The 19,861-nt window shown below is 42.5% G+C and overlaps 1 pseudogene; it reads right to left on the bottom strand.

Moving 5' to 3' along the window:
• Positions 1–14,459: 14,459 nt before the first annotated feature.
• Positions 14,460–16,187, bottom strand: LOC148773115 (serine/threonine-protein phosphatase 2A 65 kDa regulatory subunit A beta isoform-like; annotated as a pseudogene).
• Positions 16,188–19,861: the final 3,674 nt, after the last annotated feature.

Below are 19,861 nucleotides of genomic sequence, written 5' to 3'. Positions count from 1 at the left end.
CCACAATTTTTGTGGAAAAGTGAGTGAAAGAAAATCATTCAGCTCACCTGTTTCAGAGATAGAAAATGTGTAACGAGGCCTTTTTATCAGAACTTCCTCAGACAAAGCCTGAAAAGCATATTCTTCAATAAGAGATCGCAAAACCGAATCCCCAGCAAGTGTATAATCATACAAAGGTCTGATGGAGATTTCTGAACCAGTGGATTCATCGTTAGGAGTCACATCTTACATTTCTGAAGAAATATGTGCCATCTCAGAAAAATCTTTCTTCAGATACTTTTCTCATTTTTCTGATTTTACACACAGCAAATTCAAATGCTGCTTGGCTCGCCTAAGGGGGAAACTCCCTAGACCATCACAGTGGTTCTAAAATGCACTGTTCTGCTAGCAGTGGAAGGGTAGCTGTGACATCACAAAGTCACTGGTCTCCTAGCAAGTGAAGGGTAGCTGTGACATCACAACGTCACTGGTCTCCTACAAATTGAAGGGTAATTTTTAACAAGCGTTTACTTCAGCATCAACTTAAAATACAGGCTGCTTACCTAAATAGCAACCAAAACCATAAGCCTGCAAAACCTCATTCCTAAATAATTTTAATACGGATAAATCACATCAGTAAATCTATTTGGTTTCTGAAATAAAAGTGATTCTCGGCGGCGGCCAAGAGGACCTACCCCATGCCCAAGGCCAGGGCCAACAGGCGAAAGGAGTTACCCCACGTCCAAGTAGCCCTGGCTGCGCGGGCATAGGAGGGCTGAGAGGAACTACTCCACATTCAAGACCAGGAGGGTCACCCGTGAGGAGATACCCCTCATCCAAGGTAAGGTGCAGTGGCTGTGCTTTGCTGGAGCAACCGTGAAGAGATACCCCACAACCAAGGTCAGAGAAACCCAAATATGACGGTAAATATTGAGAGAGGGCATCAGAGGGCAGACACACTGAAATCGTGATCATAGAAAGTTAGTAGATCTGATCATATGGACCACAGCATTCTCTAACTCAGTGAAACTAAGAAATGCTGTGTGGGGCCACCCAAGATGGGCGGGTCATGTTGGAGAGGTCTGACAGAATGTGGTCTACTGGAGAAGGGAATGGCAAACCACTTCAGTATACTTGCATCGAGAACCCCAAGAACAGTATTAAAAGACAAAAAAATAGGATATTGAATGAGGAGCTCCCCAGGTCGGCAGGTACCCAATAAGATACTGGAGATCAGTGGTGAAATAACTTCAGGAAAAAATGAAGGGATGGGGCCAAAGCAAAACCAGTACCCAGTTGTGGATGGGACTGGAGATGGAAGCAAGGTCCGATGCTGCAAAGAGCAATATTGCATACGAACCTGGAATGTTAGGTCCATGAATCAGGACAAATCGGAAGTGGTCAAACAGGAGATGGCAGGAGTGAACGTAGACCTTCTAGGAATCAGTGAACTCAAATAGACTGGAATGGGTGAATTTAACTCAGATGACCGTTATATCTACTGCTGTGGGCAGGAATCCCTTAGAAGAAATGGAGTAGCTATCATGGAGAACAAAAGAGTCCAAAATGTTCTACTTGGATGCAATCGCCAAATGATCAGAATGATCTCTGTTCATTTCCAAGACAAACCATTCAATATTACATTAATCCAAGCCTATGCCCCAACCAGTAACACTTAAAAAGCAGAGAGTGAATGGTTCTATGAAGACCTACAAGACCATTTAGAATTAACACCTAAAGATGATGTCCTTTTCATTATAGGGGACTGGAATGAGAATGTAGGAATTCAAAAATCACCTGGAGTAACAGCCAAAATTGGCTTTGGAGCATGGAATGCAGCAGGGCAAAGACTGACAGAATTTTGCAGAGAGAACACACTGGCCATAGCAAACACCCCTTTCAGCAACAGAAGAGAAGACTCCATATATGGACATCAACAGATGGTCAACACTGAAATCAGATTGATTGTATTCTTTGCAGCCAAAGATGGAGAAATTCTATAAAGTTAGCAAAAACAAGACTGGAGCTGACTGTGACCCAGATCATAAACTCATTATTGCCAAATCCAGACTTAAATTTAAGAAAGTAGGGAAAACCACTAAACCTTTCAGATATGACCTAAATCAAATCCCTTATGATTATACTGTGGAAATGAGAAATAGATTTAAGGGATTATATCTGATAGATAGAATGCCTGATGAACAATTGACGAAAGTTCATGACATTGTACAGGAGACAGGGACCAAGGCCATCCCCACGGAAAAGAAATGAAAAAAAAAGGAAAATGGCTGTCTGGGGAGGCCTTACAAATAGCTATGAAAAGAAAAGAAGCGAAAAACAAAGGAGAAAAAAAAAAAGGTATAAGCATCTGAATGCAGAGTTCCAAAGAATATCAAGGAGAGATAAGGAAGCCTTGCTCAGCAATCAATGCAAAGAAATAGAGGAAAACAACAGAATGGGAAAGACAAGAAATCTCTTCAAGAAAGTTAGAGATACCAAGGGAACATTTCATGAAAAGATGACCTCGATAAACGACAGAAATGATATGGACCTAAGAGAAGCAGCAGATATTAAGAAAAGGTGGCAAGAATACACAGAAGACCTGTACAAAACAGATCTTCACAGCCAAGATAATCATGATGGTGTGATCAAAGACCTAGAGCCAGACATCTTGGAAAGTGAAGTTAAATGAATATGAAGTCAAGTGGGCCTTAGAAAGCATCACTACGAACAAAGCTAGTGGAGGTGACAGAATTCCAGTTGATCTATTTCAAATTCTGAAAGATGATGCTGTGAAAGGGCTGCACTCAATATGCCAGCAAATTTGGAAAACTTAGCAGTGGCCGCAGGACTGGTAAAGGTCAGTCTTCATTCCAATCCCAATGAAAGGCAATGTCAAAGAATGATTTAAACGACCGCACAACTTCACTTATCTCACACACTAGTAAAGTCATGCTCAAAATACTCCAAGCCAGACTTCAGCAATACGTGAACCATGAACTTCCAGATGTTCAAGCTGGTTTTAGAAAAGGCGGAGTAACCAGAGATCAAATTGCCAACATCCTCTGGATCATGGAAAAAGCAAGAGAGTTGTAGAGAAACATCTATTTCTGCTTCATTGACTATGCCAAATCCTTTGAATGTGTGGATCACAATAAAATCTGGAAAATTCTGAAAGAGGTGGGACCTTTCAGACCACCTGCCCTGCCTCTTGAGAAACCTGTATGCAGGTCAGGTAGCAACAGTTAAAACTGGACATGGAACAACAGACAGGTTCCAAATAGGAAAAGGAGTACGTCAAGGTTGTATATTGTCACACTGTTTACTTAACTTCTATGCAGAGTATATCATGGGGAACGTTGGCTGGAAGAAGCAGAGGCTGGAATCAAGATTGCCTCGAGAAATATCAGTGACCTCAGATATGAAGATGACATCATTCTTATGGCAGAAATCAAAGAGTGACTAAAAAGGCTCTGATGAGAGTGAAAGAGGAGAGTGAAAAAGTTGGCTTTAAGCCAACATTCAGAAAACTAAGACCATGGATTCTGGTCCCATCACTTCATGGGAAATAGATGGGGAAACAGTGGAAACAGTGTCAGACTTTATTTTTGGGGGGCTCCAAAATCACTGCAAATGCTGATTGGAGGCAGGAAATTAGAAGACGCTTACTCCTCGGAAGGAAAGTTATGACCAACCTAGATGGCATATTAAAAAGCAGAGACATTACTTTGCCAACCAAGGTCCATCTAGTTAAGACTAGAGTTTTCCCCTGGTCATGTATGGATGAGAGTATTGGACTGTGAAGAAAGCTGATCGCCGAAGAATTGATGCTTTTGAACTGTGGTGCTGGAGAAGACTCTTGAGAGTCCCTTGGACTGCAAAGAGATCCAACCAGTCCATTCTAATGGAGATCAATCCTGGGTGTTCATTGGAAGGACTGATGCTAAAGCTGAAACTGCAATACTTTGGCCACCCCATGCGATGAGTTGTTTCACTTTAAAAGAGTCTGAGGCTGGGAGGGATTGGGGGTGGGAGAAGTTAGGGATGACAGAGAAAGAGATGGCTGGATGGCATCATCGACTCGATAGCCATGAGTTTGAGTGAACTCCGGGAGTTGGTGATGGACAGGGAGGCCTGGTGTGCTGTGATTCATGGGGTCGCAAAGAGTAGGACATGACTGAGGGACTGAAATGAACTGAACATCCTTTCTCAATGATCCATCGGATGTTGGCAATTTGATCTCCCGTTCCTCTGCCGTTTTTAAAACCAGCTTGAACGTCTGGAATTTCATAGTTCACGTATCGCTGAAGCTGGGCTTGGAGAATAAAAAGCATTATTTTACTAGCACATGAGATGAGTGCAATTGTGGGGTAGTTTGCACATTCTATGGCATTGCCTTTCTTTGGGGTTGAAAAGAATATTGCCCTTTTCGAGTCCTGTGGCAACTGTGGAATTTTCCAATTTAGCTGGCATATTGAGTGCAGCACTTCTAAAACATCATCTTTCAGGATTTGAAAAAGCTCAACTGAAATTCCAACACCTACACTAGCTCAGGTGACTAAGGCCCCCTTGACTTCACATTCCAACATGTCTGGCTGTAGGTGAGTGATCACACCATCATGATTATCTGCGTTGTGAAGATCTTTTTTGTACAGTTCTTCTGTGTATTCTTACGACCTCTTCTTAATAGTTTCTGCTTCGGTTAGATCCCTACCGTTTCTGTGCTTTATTGAGCCCATCATTGCATGAGATGTTCTCTTGGGATCGCCAATGTTCTTGAAGAGATCTCTAGTCTTTTCCATTTTATTGTTTGTATTCTTTTTTTTGCACTGATCCCTGAGGAAGGCTTTCCTTTCTCTCCTTACTTTTCTTTAGAAATCGGCATTCAAATGGATATATCTTTCATTTTCTCCTTTACTTTTTGTTTCCCTTTTTTTTAAAGCTATTTGTAAGGCCTCTTCAGTCAGTCATTCATTTTTCACATTTCTTTACCTGGGGATGGTCATGATCCCTGTTTCCTGTCAATGGAAGGTACCTCCATCCATAGATCATCAGGCACTCTGTCAATCAAATCTAGTCCCTTACATGTATTTTGCACTTCCAGTGTATAGTCATAAGGGATTTGATTTAGGTCATATCTGAATGGTCTAGTGGTTTCCTCCACTTTCGTCAACTTCTGTCTGAATTTGACAATAAGGAGCTGATGATCTGAGCCATAGTCAGCTTCCTGTCCTGTTTTTGCTGACTGTATAGAGCTTCTCTAATTTGGCTACAAAGAGGATAATCAATCTGATTTCAGTGTCTACCATCTGATGATGTCCATGTGTAGAGTCTTCTCTTGTGTTGCTGGAAAAGGGTGTTTTCATGACCAGTGTTATCTCTTGGCAGAACACTATTAGACTTTGCCGTGCTTCATTTTGTACTCCAAGGTCAATTTGACTGGTACTCTAGGTGCTTCTTGACTTCCTACTTCTGCCTTCAAGTCCCCCATAATGAAAAGGACATCTTTTTTGAATGTTAGTTTAGAAAGTCTTATAGGTCTTTACAAAACTTTCAACTTCAGCTTCTTCAACGTTGCTGATCAGAGAAAAGTTTTGGATTACCGTTTATTGAATCATTTGCCTTGGAAAAGAACAGAGATCATTCTGTCATTTTTGAGATTGTACCCAAGTACTGCATTTTGGACTCTTTTGTTGCGTATGATGGCTACTCCACTTCTTCAAATGGATTCTTGCCACAGTTACAGATATAATGGTCATGTAAGTTAAATTCTCCCATTCCAGTCCACCTTAGTTCACTGATTTCTAGAATGTCAATGTTCACTCTTGCCATCTCCTGTGTGGCCACTTCCAATTTGCCTTGATTCAAGGACCTAACATTCCAGGTTCCTATGCTATATTGCCCTTTACAGCATGAAACCCTGATTCCATCACAGTCCCATTCCAACTGGTTGTTGATTTTGCTTTGGCTCAATTGCTTCATTATTTCTGGAGGTATTTCTCCACGGATCTCTAGAAGCATATTGTGAACCTACAAAGGGTTCATCTTCCAATGTCCTATCTTTTTGTTTTCATGGTCTTCATGTGGTTTTCAAGGCAAGAATCCTGAAGTGGTTTGCCTTTCCCTTTTCTAGTGGACCACATTCTTTCAACTTTGGTGAAGGGCTGTCATCAGGTAAAAGGCAATTTCTTCTTGGAGAAAACTCTATTGCAAACCTAGACATTGTATTGAGAAAAGACATTCACCTTGGTAACAAAGGCCTCCACTTCACAAGTCCCTGTTGTTTATCCAGTAGTCATGTGAAGATGTGGGAGCTGGAATATAAAGAAGACTGAGAGAAGAAGATTCGATGACTTTCAACTGTGCTGCTGCCGAAGACGCTTCATTTCAGTTCAGTCGCTCAGTCATGTCCAACTCTTTGTGACCCCATCAACATGGCAGGCCTCCCTTTCCAACACCATCTCCCAGAGACCACCCCAACTCATGTCCATTGATTAGCAATGCCATCCAAGCATCTCATCCTCTACCATCCCCTTCTCCTCCTGCCCTCAATCTTACCCAGCATCACCGTCTTTTCCAATGAGTCAGCTCTTCGCATCAGGTGTCCAAACTATTGGAGTTTCAGCTTTACGCTGTTACATTCCAACGCATACCCAGGGCTCATCTCCTTTAGGATGGACTGGTTGGATCTCCTAGAAGTCCAAGGGGCTCTCAAGAGTCTTCTCCAAAACCACAGTTTAAAAGCATCAATTTTTCGGCGCTCAGATTTTCTTACAGTCCAACGTTCCCATTCATACATGACCACTGTATAAACCATAGCTTTGACTAGATGGACCTTTGTTGGCAAACGAATGTCCCTCCTTTTTATTATGCTATCTTTGTTGGTTATAACTTTCCTTCCAAGGAGAAAGCATCTTTTAATTTGATGGCTGCAATCACCATCTGTAGTGATTTTGAATCTCCAAAAAATAAAGACTCTTAAGGATCCCTTGGATTGCAAGGATATTAAGCCAATTGATCCTAAAGGAAATCAACCCTACGTATTCAATCGAAGGACTAATGATGAAGTTGAAAATTCAGTTTTGGCCAGCTCATGCAAAGTGTCAATTCACTGTAAATGTCCATGATGCTTTTAAAGATTGGTGATAGGAAAAGAAGGGAGTAATAGAGGATGATATGGTAGGACCATATCTGAAATACAATGGGCATGCATTTGAACAAACTCTGGGAGATAGTGAACGATAGAGAGGCCTGTTGCACATGTGTCACAAAAGAGTTGAAGACAACTTGTTGACTGAGCAACGACACTCAATGTCTCTAGAGTTGCTTCTTCAAATCACTCTCAGTTCAGTTCAGTTCAGTTCAGTTGCTCAGTCGTGTCCTACTCTCCACGACCCCATGAATCACAGCACGCCAGGCCTCCCTGTCCATCACCAACTCCCGGAGTTCACTCAAACCCATGTCCACAGAGTCGGTGATGTCATCCAGACATCTCATTCTCGTCCTCCCCTTCTCCTCCCGCCCCCAAACTTTCCCAGCATCAGTCTTTTCCAGTGAGTCAACTCGTCATATGAGGTGGCCAAAGTATTGCAGCTTTAGCTTTAGCATCAGTCCCTCCAAAGAACATCCAGAATTGATCTCCTCTAGAATGGACTGGTTGGATCTCCTTGAGGTACAAGGGACTCTCAAGAGTCTTCTCCAACACCACAGTTCAAAAGCATCGATTCTTCGGCGATCAGCCTTCTTCACAGTCCAACTCTCACATCCATACATGACCACGGGAAAAACCATTGCCTTGACTAGACGGACCTTGATTGGCAAAGTAATGTCTCTGCTTTTTAATATGCTATCAAGGTTGGTCATAATTTTCCTTCCAAGAAGCAAGCGTCTTTTAATTTCATGGTTGGAATCAGCATCTGCAGAAATTTTGGAGCCCCAAAAAATAAAGTCTGAAACTATTTCCACTGTTTTTCCATCTATTTCCCATGAAGTGATGGGACCAGATGCCATGATCTTTGTTTTCTGAATGTTGAGCTTCAAGCCAACCTTTTCACTCTCCTCTTTCACTTTCATCAAGAGGCTTTTGAGTTCCTCTTCACTTTCTGCCATAAGGGTAGTGTCATCTGCATATCTGAGATTATTGATATTTCTCCCGGCAATCTTGAATCCAGCTTATGCTTCTTCCAGCCCAGCGTTCCTCATGATGTACTCTGCATATAAGTTAAATAAGCAAGGTGACACTCTAACATATATTTAATGAAAGTAATAACAAATATCAACTAAGGTGGTTAATAGAAGATGGTATAATGCATTTTTAAAGAAAATATGGGAACTGTAGGCTCTAAAAGAAACAAATCTTTGAATTGAATAAATTTTAAGTATTAGTGTGAAGGAAGAGACAGGAAGATGGAGGAGGAATAGCACGGAGAGACAACTTTCTCCCCCACAAATTCATCAAAAGAATATTTGAATGTTGAGTAAATCCCACAAAACAAATTCTGAAGGCCGGCAGAGGACATCAGGCACTCATAAAAGCAGGACATTGTCTTCAAAAGGAGGTAGGAAATAACATAAAAGATAAAAAGTGAGAGAAAAGAGGGAGGGATGGACATTTGTCCCGGAAAGGGAGGTTTAAAAAAAGAGAGAAGTTTCCAGACACTGGAAACACTCACTGGTGAATCTGTGGCAACCCTTGGAACCTGAGAGGGCAACATAACCAGGAGAAACAATAAATAAATAATTAAAATCTACAGACTACGTGCCCAGTAGTAGCTCCATGGGAGAAGCAGTGCAGCCGCCCACACCCCCCCTAGAAAGCTGGGACTGGGCAGGGAGGCGCGGGCTGCATCCCTTAGAGTAAGGACCGGGCCTGAATGCCCTGAGGGCAATCTGAGGGAACTAACTTAAGATAGATAAGCAGACTGTGTGATAGTTACCTCGTGAAATGGCGAAAACCCCCAAGCTAAGACACTTCCAGGCCCACTCAGAGAACAAAGGACTGAACAGTGCTAGCCAGCTGTGGTCAACCCATCCACCATCTCCAGCTGAGACGGCAGGGGAGGACAGCCAGAGCAGGAAGCAGGCAATTGTGGCACCAGAGAGGCATCTGATACCAAGCTTCAAGCAGGCCTTGTTGCTAACCAAGATTTCTTGGGTTCTGGCCAGTCAATATCTGCCTGAGAGGGTGCGCTGGTGGTACTCCCAGAAAACCGAGGAGCAGGGATTGGGGAGGGAATAAGTCACAGTGACTCTGCTGGTCAAACACCTGCTCACCTGAGCTGCTCAGACCAGGAAGGGCAAAAAATTCAGGCCCAACTGAGTCTAAACCTTTGTGGAGTACCTGAAAATCAGAAGCTGAGTGGCTTAGACCATGGATGTACATCCAACCCAGTGACAGCCTCGGATTGTTCCCAGCAGAGCAATCTAGAGCCTGTGCAGTGTAGACTGGGACAGCACACATGCCGTGAGCAGGGGTAAACCCAGTGTGGCTGAAACATTGCAAGCACTCCCCACAGATGCCACTGGTATTTGTCTGCAGCTTACCTCCCTCCCCACAGCACGACTGAACAGGTGTGCCTAAAAAAATTGTCTACCACTGCCGCCTTGTGTCAGGAAGGGAATTAGACACTGAAGAGACCAGCAAACAGAAGAAGCTTAAACAGAAGGAACTGCGTAGGAAGAGACAGATGGAGAAGTCTTGAGCCTACTGCAAAAATAAGACTGAAAACCAGAGCCAGAGGCTTAAGTCCAAATCCTGAGAACACCAGAGAACTGCTGTTCTAGGGAACATTAATTGAAGGAGCTCATCAAATGCTTCCATACCTACACTGAAACCAGGCAACACCAAAGGGTCAACAAGTTTCAGGAAAGACTTTCCACACAAATTCTCCAGCAACACAGGAGAACAGCACTGAGCTTCAATATACAGGCTTCCCAAAGCCACTCCAAACCCACTGATAACTCAAAACTCATTACTGGACACTTCACTGCACTCCAGAAAGAAGAAATCCAGCTCCACCCACCAGAACACCGACACAAGCTTCGCTAACTAGGGAAACTTAAAAAGCCACCCATCCAAGGCCACACACAGCATTGAAACTGCACAATAAAGAAAATTCCACAAGCTGCCAGAAGACTGAAAGGCCACCACAAACAGAACAATATAAGCAAGATGAAGAGGTAGAGAAATACTCAGCAAGTAAAGGAACAGTACAAAGGCCCAGCCAAAAAAAAAAAAAAGAGTAAGTTTTAGGGAATCTACCTGATAAATAATTATGAATATTGACAATGAAAATGATTCAAAATCTTGAAAACAAACTGGAATTACAGAAAAATAACCTCTAGATAATGATTGAGAAGATGCAAAAAACATTTAATAAGGATCTAGAAGAAATAAAAAAGAGTGACTATATAATGAATAATGCAATAGATGAAATCCGAAACACTCTGGAGGGAACCAATAGTAGAATAATGGAGAGAGAAGATAGGATAAGTGAGGTAGAAGATAGAATTGTAGAAATAAATGAAACAGAGAGGAAAAAAGAAAAATGAATTCAGTGAAATGAAGACAATCTCTGAGACCTCTGGGACAATGTTAAATGCCCCAACATTCTAATCATAGAAGTCCCAGAAGAAAAGACAAAAAGAAAGACCATGAGACAATACTTGAGGAGATAAGAGTTGAAAACTTCCCTAAAATGGGGAAGGAAATAATCAAGTCCAAGAAACACAGAGAGTCCCTAACAGGATAAACCCAAGGCCAAATTCTCCAAGGCAAACATGAATCAAACTAACAAAAATCAAACACAACGAACAAATATTAAAAGGAGCAAGGGAAAACCAACAAATAAAACACATGGAGATTCCCAGAAAGATAACAAGTGATCTTTTACCAAAAACTCTTCAGGCCAGGAGGCAATGACACGACATACTTAAAGTGATGAAAGAAAATAACCTACAGCCCAGATGATTGTACCCAGCATGGATTTCATTCAAATATAAAGGAGAAATCAAAAACCTTACAAACAAGCAAAAGCTGAGAGAATTCAGCATCACCAAACCAGCTCTCCAATAAATGCTAAAGGATCTTCTCTTGACAGGAAACACAGAAAAGGTACGTAAACTTGAACCCAAAACAGTAAAGAAAATGGCAATGGGATCATACCTATCAATATTTACCTTAAATGTAAATGGGTTGAATGTCCCAACCAAAAGGCAAAGACTGGCTGAATAGATACAAAAACGAGATCCTTATCATGTTGTCTGCAAAAGACCCACCTCAAAACAAGGGACACATACAAACTGAAAGTGAAGTGCTGGAAAAAGATATTCCATGCAAATAGAGACCAAAAGAAAGCAGGAGTAGCAATATTCATATCAGATAAAATAGACTTTAAAACAAAGGATGTGAAAAGAGACAAAGAAGGAAACTACATATTGATCAAAGGATCAATCCAAGAAGAAGATATAGCAATTATAAACATATGCACCCAACATAGGAGCACCGCAATATGTAAGACAGTTACTAACAAGTATGAAAGGCTAAATTAACAACAGCGCAATAATAGTGGAAGACTTTAATACCCCACTCACACCTATGTATAGATCAACTAAACAGAAAATTAACAACGAAACACAAACTTTAAATGATACAATAGACCAGATAGATCTAATAGATATCTATAGGGCATTTCACGGCAAAACAAAGAATTTCTCCTTTTTCTAAAGTGCACACAAAACCTTTTCCAGGATAGATCACATCCTGGGCCATAAATTTTGACTTGGTAAACAACAACAAAAAAAAAAATTGAAATTTTTCAAGCATCTTTTCTGCCCACAGTGCAGAAAGATTTGATCTCAACTACAGGAGAAAAACTATTAAAAATGCCAGCATATGGAGGCTGAACAACACGCTGCTGAATAGCCAACAAATCATAGAAGAAATCAAAAAAGAAATCAAAATGTGCATAGAAATGAATGAAAATGGAAACACAACAAACCAAATCTTATGGAACACTATGAAAGCCATGCTAAGGGGAAAGTTCATAGAAATATAGGCGTACCTCAAGAAACAAGAAAATAGTCAACTAAATAACCTAACGCTACATCTAAAGAAACTAGAAAAGGAAGAAATGAAGAACCCCAGGGTTAGCAGAAGGAAAGAAATCTTAAAACTAAGCAGAAATAAATGCAAAAGAAATAAAAGAGACCATAGCAAAAATCAGCAAAACCAAAAGCTGGCTCTTTGAGAGGGTAAATAAAATTTACAAACCACTAGCCAGACTCATCAAGAAACAAAGGGAGAAAATCCAAATCAATAAAACCAGAAAAGAAAAAGGAGAGATCACAATAGACAACACAGAAATATAAAGGATCATAAGAGACTGCTATCAGAAATTATATGGCCATAAAATTGACAACTTGGAAGAAATGGACAAATTCTTAGAAAAATACAACTTTTCAAAACTGAACCAGGAAGACATACAAAATCTTAACAGACCCATCACAAGCAGGGAAATCGAAGCTGTAATCAGAAATCTTCCAGCAAACAAAAGCCTAGGGCCAGAAAGCATAACAGCTGAATTCTACCAAAAATTTAGAGAAAAGGTAACATCTATTCTACTCAAACTATTCCAGAAAATTGCTGAGGAAGGGAAACTTCCAAACTCATTCCACGAGGCCACCATCACCCTAATCACAAAACCTGTCAAAGATCTCACAAAAACAGAAAACTACAGCCCAATATCACTGATGAACATAGATGCAAAATTCCTTCACAAAATCCTGACAATCAGAATCCAACAACACATTAGGAAGATCATACATGATGACCAAGTGGGCTTTATCCCAGGAATGCAATGATTCTTCAATATCAGTATATCAATCAATGTAATATAGCACATTAACAAACTGAAAAAAAAATGAATATCTCAATAGATGCAGAGAAAGCCTTTGACAAAATTCAGCATGGATTTATGATAAAAACCCACCAGAAGATGGGAATAGAAGGAACATACCTCAACATAATAAAAGCTATATACAACAAACCCACTGCTGCTGCTGCTAAGTCACTTCAGTCGTGTCCCACTCTGTGTGACCCCATAGACCAAAGCCCACCAGTCTCCCCCTTCCCTTGGATTCTGCAGGCAAGAACACTGGAGTGGATTGCCAATTCCTTCTCCACTTCCCTATGCAAAATCCCATTCATGAATGCCTGTGTAAAACATTTCAAACAAGGGCAATGTATGATCAGACAAAACACCACAAGTTAACAGGCAGTATATGTCATCTTAACATTTAAAATATTAAAAATTACATATTAACTGGTCTTACTTGTGATATGACATGACTGAGCAACTTAACTGAACTGAATTGAACTGACAGGAAGAAACCTCGTATGGTTTACAATGCTGTTCTTAATTCCTAGGGTTTTAAATCTACGTGATACTAAAAATATCCCAGTATTTTGGTGAGTATTTTGGTACCTAATCGCTCAGTTTCTTATATATTATTTCTGGTATGGGAGTAGTAAGCTAAAGAGGCTCTAATTTTGTCATGCTTGTGGGCTTTTCAGTATTCTTGTGGGAGGCTTCATTAGACTTGATCTTCATGAAGCCTATGCTAATATGACAAACCCACAGCAAACATTATCCTCAATGGTGAAAGATTGAAAGCATTTCCACTAAAGTCAGGAACAAGACAATGGTGGCCACTCTTACCACTACTGTTCAACATAGTTCTGGAAGTTTTGGGCACAACAATCAGAGCAGAAAAATACATAAAATGAATCCAAACTGGAAAAGAGGTAAAACCCTCATTGTTTGCCAATGACATGATCCTCTACTCAGAAAACCCTAAAGACTGTACCAGAAAACTACTAGAGCTAATCAATGAATACAGTAATGTTGTAGGATATAAAATCAACACACAGAAATTCCTTGAATTCCTATATACTAATAATGAGAAAATAGAGAAATTAAGGAAACTATTCCATTCACTGTTGCAACGAAAATAATAAAATACTTAGAGATATATCTACCTAAAGCAACAAAAGGCTTCTTTTTTTTTAATTTCTGGACATTTATTTCTCTGTGAAAAAGGGGGAAAGGGAATAAAATAAAAACTGCACAACTAACACAAAAAACCACCAGGAGGAAGGGAGGGAGGCAGAGGAGATGGGGGAGGGGCCCCCATGCAGCAGCACTGGCTGGCGACCAGGGTGCTCGCCCACTCCCCACCTGGCGGGAACGGCCCCGTCCTCCCAGGGCTCTGCTCCGTCCCACCCTGTGCACCCCCAGCCCCGTGAGGGGTGGACGTGAGAAGTCGGAGTCCCGGTCTGAGGGAGGAACCGTGCCGGGGGAGGGAGCTGGGGTCAGAGCATGCACGGGGAGTAACAGCCAAGGACCCCCACTGTCCCCCCAGGGAGGGGCCTGGCGGGGGAGGGTGGGCACCGTAGGCCAGCGGTGGGTCCTCTTCGAGCATCAGTGGAGAGACAGAACAGTCAGAGCCTCCTGGGCGAAGTACTTGACGTCCACGTCCTGGTCCTGGGTCAGCTTCTCAAGGACGGGCTTGACCTCGCTCTGCAGCATGCTGTTGTCCAGGATGTGCCCGATCTTCTACAGGGACTTGGCCACGCTGAAGCGGACGTTGGCAACAGAGTCCCCGGCCATGTGCAGCACGGTGGGCAGCATGTGCTTGGTGGTGATGTCCTGCCCGCAGATCTCAGACAGCACATTGATACAGAAGAGTGTGGTCATGCGGTGCAGGGAGTTGGGGTCCCCAGACATGGCCAAGACCTTGGGGATGATAGTCTCATGGGCCCACTCCTTCCCAACCTCTCCACCACCTTCTTGAGGTTGCTGGTAGCCACCTCGCGGATGGCATAGACATGATCCACCAGCCAGGCCATGCACAAAGATTTGAATTTCTCATCAAAGAACTCCACCCCCAGTTGTCCCGCCAGCAGAGGGATATACTTGATGATGGCCAGCCGCACCCGCCACTTGGCATCCTCCGCCAGCTCCACGATGGCAGGGAGTAGGGACTTCAACAGCTGCCTGAAGCCGATCACCTCGTTCATGCAGTCCAGGTTGGAGATGATTTTCAGCCGCACCTCTGGGCACTCGTCCTTCAACTGGGCCAGGAAGAGGTGCAGGAGGTGCTTGATCGTGCTGTCTTTGCCCGGGATCGGAAAGAGGCCCATGATGATGGAGGCCAGGGCTGACTTGACGAGATGGTTGGCATCAGACACCAGCTCCTTGATGCAGGGCAAGATCTGGGTCATGATCACATTCTCCCGACAGTCAGCGGAGAGATTTCCACAGAATTCTTTGACGTTGTGGGAGGCGGCAACCTTCACCTCAGTCAGCCTCACAGTCTTTCATCAGGTTCTGGAAGGAAGGACTCAGGTTCTTCTGGGTGATTTCAGGCCCCACTGCTTTCTGGAGCCCTGTGAACTTGTTGGCCACCGTGTAACGGACGCGCCAGGACTTGTCCTCGGTAGCCTGGCACAGGGTGGGCATCACCAGGTCCTCCAGGGCCTCCTGGGGCAGGAATTGGGCTATGTTCACGCATGTCTCCACTGCTAGCAGCCCCATCTCGCTCTTGATGTTGTCCAGCTCCAGCACCTTGGCGAACTCCCCAACCTTGGAGGCTGTGGGTCACAGCACCATGGGGGTGTCATCTGCACATAGGTTCTGGAAGTACTGTTGAAACTCTGCCTTGATTGCCCTTGACACACGGGGGTAACAGACAGAGAAGAGGCCGCAGGCTGAAGTGTGGGAGATGAACCAGGCTCCGCCTGCCAGCCACTTCACCAGGGGCACGAAGTGGACCTCAAGGTCGGAGGGGGAGTGCTCATGCGAGATGTCCCGCAGGGATTCCATTGCCTTATCCAGCACCACCGTCTCCTCCACCGTGGTCAGCAACTTCAGGGGCAGCAGCAGGCAGTGCATGTACTTGAGGCCACTCAGCAGAGTGGTAAAAGTGCCCAGCTGCTCTGCCAGGTCCGAAAGGACCTCGTCCTCATCATAGACTGTTTCTGTAAGGAAGGGCAGAAGTTGACCGTGGGCCCTTTCAACCCCAAGGGTCAAAGCAATGGTGGACAGCTTCTAGATGCTGTTGGGGCAAAGCTGAACATCCTTGTTGTGGAGCTCGTCTATGAGCACCGTGATGGGGTAGAATGAGTGGTTGCTGTTGGCTGCCGCCATCTTGGGCCCGTCCCCTTCCTGTCAAGACTGAGGCCAGTGCCGTGCTAAAACTGGGATAGGGAGGGGTTGGGCTGGGAGGAGGAAAGGAACAAAAGACTTCTATAGAAAACTATAAGACACTGGTGAATGAAATCAAATAGGACACTAATAGATGGAGAAATATACCATGTTCATGGATTAGAAGAATAAATATTGTGTGCCAGGAGCCAGCGAGGTAAATCCTACCCATGGCAATGGTCAATTGGGGAAGAGGCCTGATGGGCAAAGGCTAATCAGGACTCGAGGAATCCCCTGGACTTCCTGAGCATCTACCCCAAAGAAAACCGGAGTCTGACTGCCTTACTCTCTTACACCTCTTATCAAGTCCTTTAATACTTACGGGGGCTTCCCCCCAACCACCTATCTCTGAAAACATTAATTCAGAGCTGTAGTTTAAAAGTTCTCCTCGGCTTAATAGGAGTGTTCCAATCCAAGCCCCTCTGATAGCTTTCTAACTTGCATGACAAGTTTGTCCGGGCTTTTACAACTATGAATGTGACTGTTTACAGCCTCGAACCATGCAAGGACAGAAAGCCTAATATTCTAAAATACAGGAATTTGTTGAAGAAGTAAAAATCATTAGAATAGTAGTAAAAAAAAGATTTCATTGTTGAATCAATGCTTGCTGCAAAGTTTATCTATTGTATCTTTGGAAATATATTAATCACATATAGATAGTATAAGTAGTAGCCTTTGAATTAACCACATCAGATCTTAAGTTAATAAATTCCTTTCTTGTAGCTCACTACACTTTTGCCTTATAGGAATGTAACTTTGTCATGTGTCTAGCACATGACTTTACAAAAATCACTTTAAAAGAATATAAGACTTTTTCTAGCTAATTAACCTTTGTTAGGAGAGAGGGCCATAAACTGTCAGCAGGCCTCCTGGCCAGAAGATGATGTAAACCACCTAAAACATTTGTGTATCATGAGATATACAAAAATAAGCCCTGATCCTGATAAGGGTCAAGACTGCAGACCCCGCGCGATTTTGGCGTGAGTCTATACTTCCCTTTCTCTAGTTTTTATGTGCACAACTTAGGGTATAAAAGCAGCACTGGAAAAGAAAGTTTTGGGCCTTGCTCACTGAAGCTTGGTCTCCCCATGTCGTTCTTTCTCTTTTTCTGTCCTTTTCTCTATTCTCCTTTTTCTGGTTGAGATCCTTGGAGTGCTGGGCCCTCTGCGTTTATTTATCTGCCTGGGCTTCTAAGACCCACTTGAGGTGGTGCCCTGGTGGGGTGCCTCTGGTGATTCAAGAGGGTGCCTGCGGCCTATGTAAGCAGAGCAAACCCTGTGCTTGGGTTTTCTTTCTCTCTCTCTCTCACTGATGCCGATGCCGTTCATCCCGAGGATATCCTGTGCCATATCGAGGCTGCTCCCCGATAATTGTGAAAATGCGTATACTACCTAAAGTAACAGAAATTCAATGCAATCCCTATCAAGCTACCAACAGTATTTTTCACAGAGCTACAACAAGTAATCTCACAGTTTGTATGGAAATACAAAAAACCGCGAATAGCCAAAGCAATCTTGAAGAAGAATGGAACTGAGGGAATCAACCTGCTGAACTTCAGGCTCTACTACAAAGCCACAATCATCAAGACAGTATGGTACTGGCATAAAGACAGAAATATAGATCAATGAAACAAAATAGAAAGTCCAGATATATATCCATGCACCTATGGACACCTTCACTTTGACAAAGGAGGCAAGAATATAAAATGGAGAAAAGACAGATCCTTTAACAAGTGGTTTTGGGGAAACTGGTAAATGAATGAAACTAGAACACCCCCTAACATCATACCCAAGAACAATCTCAAAATGGATTAAAGATCTAAATGTAAGACCAGAAACTATAAAACTCCTAGAGGAGAACATAGGCAAAACACTCTCTGACATAAATCACAGCAGGATCCTCCATGAGCCACCTCCCAGAATATTGGAACTAAAAGCAAAATAAACAAATGGGACCTAATGAAGATTAAAAGCTTCTTCACAGCAAAGGAAACTATAAACAAGGTGAAAAGACAGCTTTCAGAATGGAAGAAAATAATAGCCACTGAAACAACTGACAAAGAATTATTCTCCAAAATATACAAGCAGCTCTTGCAGCTCAATTTCAGAAAAATAAACGACCCAATCAAAAAATGGGCCAAAGATCTAAACAGACATTTATCCAAAGAAGACATACAGATGGCTAACAAGCACATGAAAAAATGCTCAATATTCCGTATAATCAGAGAAATTCAAATCAAGATGACAAAGAGGTACCATTTCACACAAGCCAGAATGGCTGCTATCCAAAAGTCTACAAGCAATAAATGCTGGAGAGGGTTTGGAGAAAAGGGAACCCTGTTACACTGTTGGTGGGAATGAAAACTACTACAGCCACTATGGAGAACAGTGTGGAAATTCCTTTAAAAAACTGGAAATAGAACTGCCATACGATCCAACAGTCGCACTCCTGGCATAAACACTGAAGAAACCAGATTTGAAAGAAACACGTATACTCGATTGTTCATTGCAGCACTGTTTATAATAGCAAGAACATGGAAGCAACCTATATGTCCATCTGCAGATGAATTGATAAGGAAGCTTTGGTACCTATACACAATGGAGTTTTACTCAGCCATTAAAAAGAATACATTTGAATCAGTTCTAATGAGGTGGATGAAACTGGAGCCTATTATACAAAGTGAAGTAAGCCAGGAAGAAAAACAAAATACAGTATACTAACGCAAACAATTTTGAAAGATGGTAACGATGACCCTGTATATGAGACAGTAAAAGAGACACAGGTGTATAGAACAGTCTTTTGGAGTCTGTGGGAGAGGGATGATTTAGGAGAATGGCATTGAAACATGTATATTATCACATGTGAAGCGAATCACCAGTCCAGGTTCGACAAATGATGCAGGACGTTTGGGGCTGGTGCACATGGATGACCCGGAAGTAGGATAAACGGAGGAGGGATGTGGGAGGGGGGTTCAAGAAGGGGAGCACGTGTGCACCTGGGGAGGATTAATGTCAATGTATTGCAAAACCAATATAATATTTTAAAGTAATTAGCCACCAATAAAAAAAATAATAATTAAAAATAAAGAAATAGAATTAGTGTGCAAGTAAAATTTCATCCAAGCAATAAACAATAAAGGAACCCTAGTTTCTATGCTAATAGTAGACAAGTGTTTTAGTCAAAAATGTTTTGAGACAAATCACATTCATTATGATTGTACAACATTTTTAACATTTATTTATTTTAGCTGGAGCAGTTAAATAATTACAATATTGTAGTGGTTTTTGCCATTCATTCCTATGAATAAGCCATGGGTTTACATGTGTTCCCCATGCTGCACTCCCCTCAGGATTAAAGTCTGCCTGAAGAAAATACAATTTTCAAAATTTTTGCTGTGCATTTTTCACAGTCAGTAGCACAAATTCCCGGAGAAGGCAACGGCAAACCACGCCAGTACTCTTGCCTAGAAAATCCCATGGATGGAGGAGCCGGATAGGCTGCAGTCCGTGGGGTCGCTAAGGGTCGGACACGACTGAGCGACTTCACTTTCACTTTTCACTTTCACACATTGGAGAAGGAAATGGCAATCCACTCCAGTGTTCTTGCCTGGAGAATCC

Source organism: Moschus berezovskii, chromosome Y (assembly GCF_049115385.1).
Source record: "Moschus berezovskii isolate FMDL1 chromosome Y, NW_MosBer_1.0, whole genome shotgun sequence".
Classification (NCBI taxonomy): Eukaryota; Metazoa; Chordata; class Mammalia; order Artiodactyla; family Moschidae; genus Moschus; species Moschus berezovskii.
This window is presented reverse-complemented; position numbering and strand designations above follow the sequence as displayed.